Here is an 11,707-nt window from a genome sequence, read left to right as displayed (position 1 = left end):
AAATACCTTTAGAGATTTGTGCACGACAATAATTGTTGATAAGAATTATGAATTTTTTGATCTTACAGTAGGTAAAATAACTAAATGCGCATGTCTCGGACTAATTTGCAATTATATTTTCAATCATAAGGTGTTAATAAATTCCAATTTAATATTGCTGTGCACACACAAATTGATGACATCAATGGTGCTGCATCATGTGTCGATCGTTTAAGCACACGAATTGGGTTCAGTGCAAGTACCAGCTTCGCTGCCACTTCCGGCTGCCTTGCAGGAGTCTGCCCCTGTGCAAGATCCACCACCAGCACCCGAATTATCACCACTGCACGATCTATCGCCCGTGCATGAGCCGGCACCAGCACCAGAAGCTGATCCAGTGCATTATCCAATTCCAGTGCATGAGCCTGCTCCAGGAGCGGTTGCATTCACTTTCTGGAATGAAACAAACATTTCGACTCAAAATAGTTCCAATTCGTCGATGCTTTATAATTAAGTACTTACCTGTAGCACTGCTACGAAACCAATAACGATCAGAATAGTAAGTTGTAACTTGGACATTTTTAATGCTTATAACTTTTATCATACAAATCAATCCCTTTATATAGTAAAAAGTTTCTGAATCGAGAACAGTATATGTTTAACACAACAAGAAAAAATCCGACAAGAATTAAAAATAAATCAAGGTAAATCGTGTGTACACAGATTCTCATTGTTTGAATTTTTAAGTGGCCGATATGAAACGATGTTATCAATCAAATCTAGAAAAATAATTGAATGCAACACGAAGCACAGATCGCTGACAATGTAAACTGCATCGAATAGTGTAAATTGATTGTAATCCGTTATGCACCTTTTTATTCAACGTACTTCACATGGCATATTAATTAATTGATGCAGTAATCAAGTTTCAATTACCTATGGTTTAATTAGGAATCCTGGAATCCTAATGTAATTAAACAACTTAATTGCCAACATCAAAGTGAATAACAGAACAGCAAATTTTTAGCTAAACGAATTTTTTATATTGTTTGAAAGTCAAATCCGTACGGGTACAGATCACGCGAAAATTTTTGTCACAAGATGCTCACTATGCTTGCAAATGAATGAACTGTCTCACTTAGCACTTGAACATTTCACTTAACGGTTCTTATTCTGTTCATTATAAGTCTATAAGAACGTAGATCATCAAAATTTCAGTCATGTTAAATCACGATGATCATGATGGAAAATAGCTATTTTGCTAACTAGTTATTAGGAAATGGGGTTGTTTTGCGCACTAGATGTGAGTTTGTCGATAAGAGCGAAGCGAGTTCGGCAATACATCGTGTGCGCAAAACCCTATTTTTCGAGTTTTCTTTTTGTCTGGCGACTCACAGTTTTCGGTAAATTTTGTCTGGCGTGTGTTTTTCTGTTCATTCATGTCCTTGGGAATCGAATGACACCAGTCGAAGGTCGTTGGCTTATGTCTGGTACGCCCTAATATGCCTTTTCTAGGAAAGCCTTAAGCAAGCTTTTGTCGCTTGCATTCATGTGTACACTTTAGTATTCCATGACTCAAAATACCACAGGCCTCAGGTCGATTACAAATTTTGTTAAAATCGGTTCAAATCTGTCTACGATTGTGTTTTGAACTCTCGACCTGAACACTCAATTTTGTAGTTGCAAGCAGACGTGTTAGCCATTGATACCATTGACTATTGATTTGTATGTTGCTTTGCTTACCCGTACACCTCTAGGTATCAATGGTATCAATAAAGAACGTCCGCCTCTTGCTTGGCATGCAATAAATAGTTATAGGAAATAGTTGCGGGAAATGTCAGATCTTGTGCGGGACCCACACCGTCTTTTAAGTATAACCCCTTCCAATGCACCAACAATTTACTTATCTTCATAGTAGGATTATAGTATAAAGTAAATGGATGCGAAAATCAAAGCGAAAAGCTGAATCATATTATATTCAAGCACCAAGATTAATTTCTTTTTCTTCCTTTTTAAAATGTAGAAGCTAATTACACGAGTCAGGAAATTTTAATTATGATGGAGTTCTCCTTTTCCTGTTCGGCGGGTGGATGATGGGTACGTTGGAAGTACGCAATGTTGTAAGAATGTATTTTTCTATATGAAATTTTCCAACGAAACAGAAAATTAATCTGGAAAAAGGTGTCTAAATGAAAATGGACAAGAGGTTTTAATTATATTTAATTTACGAGCACTTCAGTTCGGTGGAAAATGTGTGCAATTGGAGGAAAAATAAATGTTGCCTCTTACAAATTACTTGGACGTAAACGATTTTTTCTTTTTTTTTTGAAATAAAAATAAATGAGAGGAGAAACTGAGACTTAATAGGGAAGTGGAATTTATTTATACTTTTAAGATTGACGGTTAAGAATTAAATATCTAAGATGTTGTATACTTCAAACATTCTGTAGGTATAGCACTTCAAACTGAAAGGATTACTTCATCGTTATGGCTGCTGTGAAGCCCAAAGATGTTTGCTTCTCTATAATTTGACTGAAATTGGAGTCTTATTAATGAAAGTAGAAGGAAAAGTACACAAAATTATGCCAGTGAAGATAATAGGCTTCGTCATATTGAAATAAAATAACACAAAGAATATGAAAGAGGTTGTTTGTCATGTTGTTGTTTTTTTAACGGTATGATTCAAAATTACATCCCGTGAAATGATTTATTTGGGGAAACATAAATTCCATTTCGTTTATTATCTTGTAACATGTAACATGTATGGGATATGGAATGGAAAATACTGTTGATATCAAAATGGTGTAGGTGCAGATAATTGATGTGTTTCTAAAATTAATCTGTTTGAATCGCATGTTGCCTCTAAAGAACCAGTTACAATATTTTTTTACAGTAAGCGTGATTAGATTGAATGTATAAGATCAGCGAAATGATAAGAGATGGCGTTGCTGTTGCCTCACCATGCAGCGCCATCTGTTATCATTTCTCTGTATAAGATGAATCAGTCAAAAACACTAAATAGTAAAAGTGGCGCAAGTCCCTGAGCATACTTCCAGAACAACTGATATCGCTGTAGGTGACGCATTCTGCACCTATACGCAAAAATTGTAAAAGCAAAAGTTTGACCAAAAACATTCTACAAAAAAACATCTGTCACTTGTACGTTACGAAAGTACTCATGTATATCTCGACGATTCGCTCATTTAAAGAAATTTAAAAAATTTGAAACATTGAAGAAATTTACGAAATTTACAAAATTTGGAAAATATAAAAAATTTGAAAAATGTAAAAAATTTGAAAAATGTAAAAAATTTGAAAAATGTAAAAAATTTGAAAAATGTAAAAAATATAAAAAGTACTAAATTTAGGAAAAAAAGTTTGAGCTGAGCAGAGCTTACCGAGAGCGAAAAAATTTGTTCTACCATACACATACACATCCACACAAAATTTCATTAAATTCTAATAAAGACTTTAGGAGATAGGCCTCTAACTGGAAACACGGATGGACGGAGACAAAAAGTTACGTAGGATCTTTTCATTTCGTTTAAAGCACTGAAATAGGCCTTATGGAAATGTGGCTTTTTGGAAGATTTATTGCGTGGCCAAATTTTAAGCTACAGTAACGTGTGATAGCTCGTTGAACTCGTACGGACGCCTAGTTTTTTTAAAAGCTGATTTTGAGTCGTATGGAATTTCAATATTTGCTGTATCCGCAGTCTACGACTATTTTTTTTTTGCACCCGTTACCCGTTACCCGTTACGAAAGGCCGTATACGAGGGTAACGGGTGCACCCTCGTATAAGGCCTTTCGTCCGCAATCAAATTATTCCGAGATGTGGCCACATTCATTCTGAGTCGATAAACAAACAGGTCAATTGCTTGTGATCCGTCAAATACGTCTTACGTCGAAATGTTTTCTTGCAGATGGCACACGTTCCCTTTCTGAAAAAGAAATTCGTAAAAAAATCGAAAAAGTGTTCAAGTGCAAATAGTCACTTCGTTTTTTTTATTACATTTTGACAATAAATGAAGGAAAAACTGAATCTTCTAGCGAAACGCTATATTCCGCGACGAATTCTTTTAATTTTCAGCTTAGAAATGCTAGAATCGAATTGGTTTTGAAATAAAAATTTTGATGTGCAATTGAGCTACCGTGGACATTTTTATTTCGAATCTTTTTGAACAATTTTTGGGTTCCAAAATGCAAAATTACAAAATCGTTTTGAAAAATTTCAAAAGCAAAACAAGTTAAATTCAAATCATTAAATCTTTAAATCCAGGCCTGCAAGCCACTCAACAGCTTCTTCGTCTGAACGGTCAACAAACTTTCGATTCGGACAATCATTCACTATTTGATTCATTGATTGATTGATTGATTGATTGATTCACCTACAGTCACAACCAGCCGAATCGGCCAAGTTCCGTCCTAGAACTATAGAACTACAAGAAATGTTGTCAATTTTCCTGGTATGGAGCAACCAATGGAGATGCTCTTAATCGAGAATTAGTGCAGGTAACAATTAGAGCAGCGCTTTCTAACGTAATTTGTTGACTGAAATTAAAACATGAACTCAATTACTAAAACGTCACGAAACACGCCTATCTGATGTTGGCCATTTCATTGAAAACTTTTCATTTTAGTCAGATCTGTTTGGTTGACTGCTCGGTCAAATAGCATAAATCAAAATTATGTAAAGTCTTGTATCGCTGAGGAATTTAATGCCAATGAAACATCATCAATATAATTTTGTCCTGTGTGGTTGAAAATTATGATTATCACGTCAAAATCGACTATTTTTTTAATTGATGGGTTTTATAAATTGACCATATGATAGTTATAAACTATTAACTGATGAATAACACCATAGCATTCTCGGTTGATAGTGCTCTGATAAAACTCTTCGATTTATTTTATTTTGAACGGAAAATGTGTCCATCGATTAAGACAGACGCAATCATATTATATGCTTGCTGACTTTAACTCAAGAGGCCCGATTTTTTGGTAATGTAAGCAAACTGCTTCACAATACCTTATTGACGGAGTCATCCAGGGTATATTTTACGGAAACATGTTTCTCAAGTTTTAGAAAGTTTCCAAAATGTTTCTTAAAGTTTCTGAAGTTTCTTAAAGTTTCTAGAAAAGTTTCCTTAAAAAACTTTAATAAACTTTAAGAAACATTTTGGAAACTTTCAGAAACTTGAGAAACATGTTTCCGTAAAATAGGCCCTGGAGTCATCACTTTGTGAGATAAGAAATGGAGAACTGCAAAATAGTTTATTCATTTTTGAGAGTTCTAAAGGACGTGTAATGGGATTGATTGGAAGTTCTACAAATAATAGAAAGTAAAAATACTTTCGTACCGGAATATGCAACGGCCGAAATGAAGTAACAACCCCTGTCGTCCGCTTTTATTGTGACTTAGCTCCGCCAATTTTACTGTTTCGAATGAATTTTCATTCACCAATTTCTAGTATACTTATGTGGATTCACAAACCCGACTATTATAATGATAGAAGTTTATAACGACCGTAATGACCACCTACACTGACTGGAGGAAGCGGGAAAAAACCTTTCTTTTAGGTTATGACAACAAGAAGAAAAAATAACAATTTTATCGGAAGCCGTCATAGCACTGAACCAAGCACGAGAATGAATTTTCAAGAGGGTCTTCCACAACGCAGTAATCGAAATTTGTCACATAAGTCAAATTTGTAAGGTTGGTATAATGCGTTCCGATCTTATATGTGCGAAGTTCTATTGCTTGCTTCAATGCTATGAAGAGACACATTTTATTATAATTTCCCGCTACTTCGAAGAAATTACACTTCTCTCGATTGATTTGATTTGATTTTTTTTTACTGCGTTGTTGTAAAATGATTTAACTTGAAGTAATAGAAGAACAACCATGGAAATCCAGGCAATCCTAAGCTTTCTGACTCTTACATCTCAAGAAGCCATTCTTATTGGCGATTTAAACAAGTGTTTTAACTTCGACCACAATGTCTTCTTGATGCAAACGTCCGTAGATGTCAATCACTTTGTGAGAAACGGAAGCCAGCCTAAAACTTTATTACTTTTCGAGAATGCTAATGAAAGAGTCACGAGCTTGAAAAAACTTCTGCAAATTGGAAGTAAAAATTCTTTCATGATTGTTGTTCCGGGGAGTTCATCAGTCAACAAGAACTTGAATTTGCTGAAACAAATCAGGGATATTCAATTTGATCTTCAAAATCTTAAGCTTGGAATACTCTTTAAAACTATCACGTCAATGAACGATATAAACACTCATTTCCAGTGGTTCAGAGATCAGTTGGTTGTTAATGTATTCGCGGCGGCTTACCCTAACAATAGACATTTGTTGAATGTCTTTACCTTTCATTCTTTTGGAACATTGGACGTGATAAACGTGACAAATTGGAACACGTGTGAAGAGTTGTTTCCGAGTCTAGACTCAAACTATCATCAACACGAATTCCGAGTGACTCCGTTTGAAAATGTTGCCTATGAACGATTCTGGGTCTCAGTATTTCAAGTAATGAATGGGTCATTTACTATAGAAAAGGCTAAGTATGGTACCGTTGCGGATTATTTTAGAAATGGAGTTGACATAGTTCCTGTACTCAATTCTTTTTCCGCAAGATCACGTAGATTTCGTATGTACCCACTTGTATTGTCACACGAAAATATTGTTGTTCCCGAAGCAGAGCCGTACTCCGACTTGTACGCCTATCTGAGTACGTTAACGTCAAACGAATTTTTCGCATATTGTGCGGGTACAATGGCTGCAATTGTTTTGACGTTATGCGCTTGTCGCTGTATCAAACAGAAGAAAATATCATTTTTTCAAAGTTTGGTAGATGTTTTGAACCTCCTCGTCAATGACAACAGTTCGATAAAATATCAACGACTCTCTCATGCCGAAACATTTGTGATTGGACCACTGACATTCGTAGGACTAATTGTCGTCAATGGGTATATGTCTAATTTGCAAAGCTATCTGACAAAACCGGTTCTTCAACCCCAACTGAAAACCGTTGCTGAAATTTACGATTCACCGTTAGTTATTACAATCCCTCAGGAGTATGTGAATATGGTTATCGAAAGAGTTGCCTATCAGTCAACTCATGAAGATTGGAGCCACAAGATTGTTACAATTGGTCATAGGCATTATCTCAAACAATTCACTAAGTTCAATACTTCGACATCGTATTTGATGTCTGATGGTGACATCGATATGCTTTCAAGAGTTCAGCGGCGATTGAACATTAGAGGCTATTACGATACTGGTATTACAGTGACAAACTCAATTTGTATATTTTTGGCGTTTGACTCGATTGTGTTCTTTGATAAATTGAACGACATTATTCACCGGTCACACAGTTCAGGATTGCTTCATCGATGGTTAAAAGAAAACCGAGCCAAAACAGAAATAGAAGTTATTGAGCAAAACAGATTCAAAAGTCAACAGGTAGCTGATGATGCATTCAAATTTCCTGTAATTGTTGTTTATGGTTGGATTGCCAGCACAATTGTACTGATAATTGAAAATGTCTGGGCTAAGATAAATGGCAGATTACGTCGTTGGGTCCACAATATTACATTGACGATATGGAACAACGTAGACCAAAAATAAAGATACCCGTGCCTCGTCTTTTGACAAGAAACTTTAAAACCGAAAATATTTGTCAGTTTATAAATTCCTAAAATATGTGATTTGCGCCTTTTCCACACAAATTCCACATAAGGTATTACGTTTTCCACGTTTCATCTTTTCACTCATTCACCCATCGTTCAATGGATTTTCGACAAATGTCAAATTGCAACAGTAATTTTTTAATTTTGTGATATTTCGTTAAATAGCAAGTGATTTAGGCTAATTTTTGGACAGGAAGCAGTTCAGTCTGTGCATTAATTAGTGTCCTAAATAGAAGTGACGAAAAATTCTCCAAAATAATTTTAAAATCAAATTAATTTCCTTGAACCCTGTGTGTGATCAGAAAATTTAATTTTTTCTGAACAATTTCATGGTTTTTGTGAATTCAAATGTTAAATTTTCGAAATTTACTGTTTAGCAGCATTCTGAAATAAATGTTTTGCAAATTTAGCCGTAAAATTTTGAAGAAATCAAATAAAAAATATGTTAACATTCAGGTAAACAAAATGTTTGACAAGACTGCTGTGAAGCTAGCCGTAAGTTACACAGCCAACCTTAAATTATTTTAGGCGCCCTTTAGGCGGTAAAATAAATTAATGTCGAAGCGATCATTATTAGGGACCTTTAAGATGGCAGTTTATGTATATTAGCATACCTTATTCTGTAGCGCAAACTAATCGAAAGAAAAAAAGTTAAGGCTACAACCCCAGAAGACTCGGGCTGCCACCATCACATTTCGCAAAATAAGATAATCCGAACAAGGCCATAATCTACTACATACAATGCCTTGCGGAAACGAAAGGTTCTTCAAATGTCACTCAATGACGGAATTCCGAATTTCCCAAAAAAAAAGTTTCAAGTTGATTTCTCAAACTATCTGTAGTGAGTGCATTCATAAAATTTGGAGTAACCCGCCTCCGTGGTTGTCTTAACCTGTTCTTTCAGAACTTTGAACAAAGCAAGGTTCTGAAAGAACATCAAATTTGTTAAACGCACTCATTACAAATTGTGTGAAGAAAATTCAACTCGAACTAAATTATTTATTTTTTTATTTTTGTTAATTTGAAGTAGTCATATAAATTTTCATAACCGTAGACGGCGCCACAGAGAAATATTGGTGTCATTGCCTTCGTGATCAACTCAAAGGTGTATAGTGATTGATGTTTATAAACTAAGAAGAAATGTAATAGAGTTTTCCCATATGTTAGTGCATTCTGTCATAAAATTACTGCTGTCACTGCACTTATTTTCAATTGAAACAACTTCATATGGTGACATTTTGTTCTGTAATGACAAATGTGAAATTGGTTCACATGAAAATAAGCCGCAGAGAATGAAGTATTATGAAAAAAATGTGGCTCCTCTACAGGCCAACCCACTTGTCCCATTAACCTGTTCTTTCAGAACCTTTAAATAAAGGCGGTCCGGCTCAAAAAGATCTCTCCGTTTTCATTCCGTTTACTTGACACATTTCTTCTGTCATGCATTAGTTATTTACGTATCTGCTGTGGACGGTAGATTTTAGCACTCATGTCGAAAATAACCCGAATCCATCAAAAAATCCGATGGAAGTTAGAAAGTACCAGAGGAATCAGCTGTCATCCCAAAATTTAGGAACCAACTTTGGAACACCTCACTAATGTCGAAAACAACCCAAATCCAACGAAAAATCCGATGGAAGTTAGGTAGTGCTAGAGGAATCATCTGTCATCCAAAAATTTAGGAACCACATTGGAACACCTCATTCTATCGAAAATAACCCAAATCCATTAAAAAAAATCCGATGGAAGTTAGGTAGTACCAGAGGAATCATCTGTCATCCCAAAATTCAGGAACCAACCTTGGAACACCTCACTCATATCGAAAATAGCCCAAATTCATCGACAAATCCGATGGAAGCTGGGAAGAGCCAGAGTAATGATCTGTCATCGCAAAATTTAGGAACACTAACCTATGAACATCGTAATCATAGGAACTAACTAACTAACTTAGTCCATTTTCATTATCTGAAAATTCGAAATTTTGTTTATTTTCATACAAACATCAATATTTCGAAGTTCAATATCTCGACCAATTTTGAAGCTGCAGTAACGTGTAATAGCTCGTTGAACTCATATGGATTTCTAGAGTTTAGATATCCTAGTTTTCTAGTTTGGGGGTCATTGGAGCCAAGAGGGAGAAGTGAAAAATTTGCTGTAAATATGTTCCGCCGTCACCAAAAAAGAAATTTTACTACTTTTTTGGTAGTGGACTTGCGTCACGCCCACTTACTAGCCTGCGGGCATGATACACACTTTTTCGTTGAACATGTTTAGAACTTCCATTTTTTATTAAAATCACTCCGCAAATCGGATCGGTAACTTGACTTAAAATTCGTTCAATAAATTTTTCAATTCTTAGTAGCAAATAGTAAAGGGACCTCAAGCCCATTCGCCCTATTCGTCTGGCACAAAGAGCCATGGAACGGAGTATGTTAGGAATTGCGTTCAGAGATAGAGTGACAAATCAATGGATCCGACAGCAAACAAAAGTCGTTGATGTAGGAATAACATGGATGTGTCGAGTATCTGCAGAAATAGACAGTTATTTAGATTAACAGAAAATTTAGTCTATTTCTTACCTCATTTGTAAGATAAGAATTAACCGCATCATTGAATCAGATCTTGCAGACCTTTTATTTGAAAGCAGACTTCTCGACCTTGAAAGGATGCGAGTTGTACATTACCGGACTATGTAAACCAGCTATTTGTGAATGACCCCTTAACCATACACGCTGAAAATAAGACAACTTTTTCACTGTTCAAAATATCACTAAACTTTTGTATATAAATGAGAGTAGTGTGGGTATATTTCTGCATGCTTTTAATATTTCTTTTGAGTACTCGCTAGCAATTTAGTAATATTTTCTTCCAAAACAATCTGTTTTCATTGTGCTTTCATCTAGAATACTATATTTATATGGTACAATATTAAGAGTGATTTTGCGGAAACTTGAACCGATTTTTTGTTAAATAAAACTTCGGCAATTTTCTCCTTTATTTCATCGATCAGTTGTCTATTTTCAGAATAAATGGCCCCCTCTCCATCCATGTAAACCAAATCTAAGATAATTTGCATAAAAATCAAAAAGAAAGTTAGTCGAAGTAAGAAATCTACCTGATGGAGTCCACATATTTTAATGTTTGCTCTTCTAACATTTATATAGTCGTATCTAGTCCCACTCACGTTATTGGACTTAGCATGTACTCTTCGAATAATCGAACACCATTTTAACTTTAAGAAATACCTCAAAAATAGACTAAGGAATCATTCAAACAGTACACACAAAAAGACAGTTTTTTTTACTATCCTCACGAAAGTAAATGTGAAAGTTGCTCTGTTCAACTTTGTGGTAACTTCACCACGCACGGACCACCTAGTTTAATGACGAGTTGAAATATCATTTCAACTATAATTCGCTTGTGTTGTTCATCAGTAAAATTGGTTCATAGAACATGGTACTAGTACAGCTAACGCCATGGCCTGATGAGAAATGGTAATTTTTAAACCGCATATCTTCTCTCGGATCCGAAACATTGGTCGAATGTCCTACTATACAAAATAAAATTGTTACTTCAAGCGTACCTAATATTTTGGCTGACTTTACGAACAGCCCATGTGTCCTATTTGAATGACCTCTAATCGATAAATAAGAGATTACGTGATGTGGTGTCTTGAATGGAAAGAAATTTCTACCGTGCTTCATAACTCGGCCGGATCGCCAAACCTTTCTTTCCGAGTTTTCGCCACATCACTCTTAAATGTGGAAATGTCATTTTGCCATTCTATTCAAACTTAAAGAACTTCTTTTATTTAAATAGAGGATGACTGACGACTATAGTTCAACTCATACAATTCCGAGAACCTTATGTCCTCATTATTTTTGCAATAGAAAAATTCTTAAGAATAAGAAAGTCTTTGAAAGCCATAAGATTGTGTAACATTTTTCTTTGAATTTCAATGAAAATCACATTAAATACCTAACGCACAGTGACTGAACTCATTTATTTTTATTACTTCATGTGTCGCCGCCT

The 11,707-nt window shown here is 35.2% G+C and overlaps 1 long non-coding RNA gene across 1 annotated transcript; it reads right to left on the bottom strand.

The window, feature by feature from the left end:
• Positions 1 to 206: 206 nt before the first annotated feature.
• Positions 207 to 637, bottom strand: LOC119074779. Its single transcript, XR_005087247.1, has 2 exons — positions 502 to 637; positions 207 to 432 (listed from the first exon to the last, which is right to left on the bottom strand). It is a non-coding gene; the product is annotated as an uncharacterized LOC119074779 (long non-coding RNA).
• Positions 638 to 11,707: the final 11,070 nt, after the last annotated feature.

Source organism: Bradysia coprophila, unplaced genomic scaffold, assembly GCF_014529535.1.
Source record: "Bradysia coprophila strain Holo2 unplaced genomic scaffold, BU_Bcop_v1 contig_151, whole genome shotgun sequence".
Taxonomy (NCBI): Eukaryota; Metazoa; Arthropoda; class Insecta; order Diptera; family Sciaridae; genus Bradysia; species Bradysia coprophila.
Note: the sequence above shows the minus strand (reverse complement) of the source record. Positions and strands in the feature narration are given on the sequence as shown.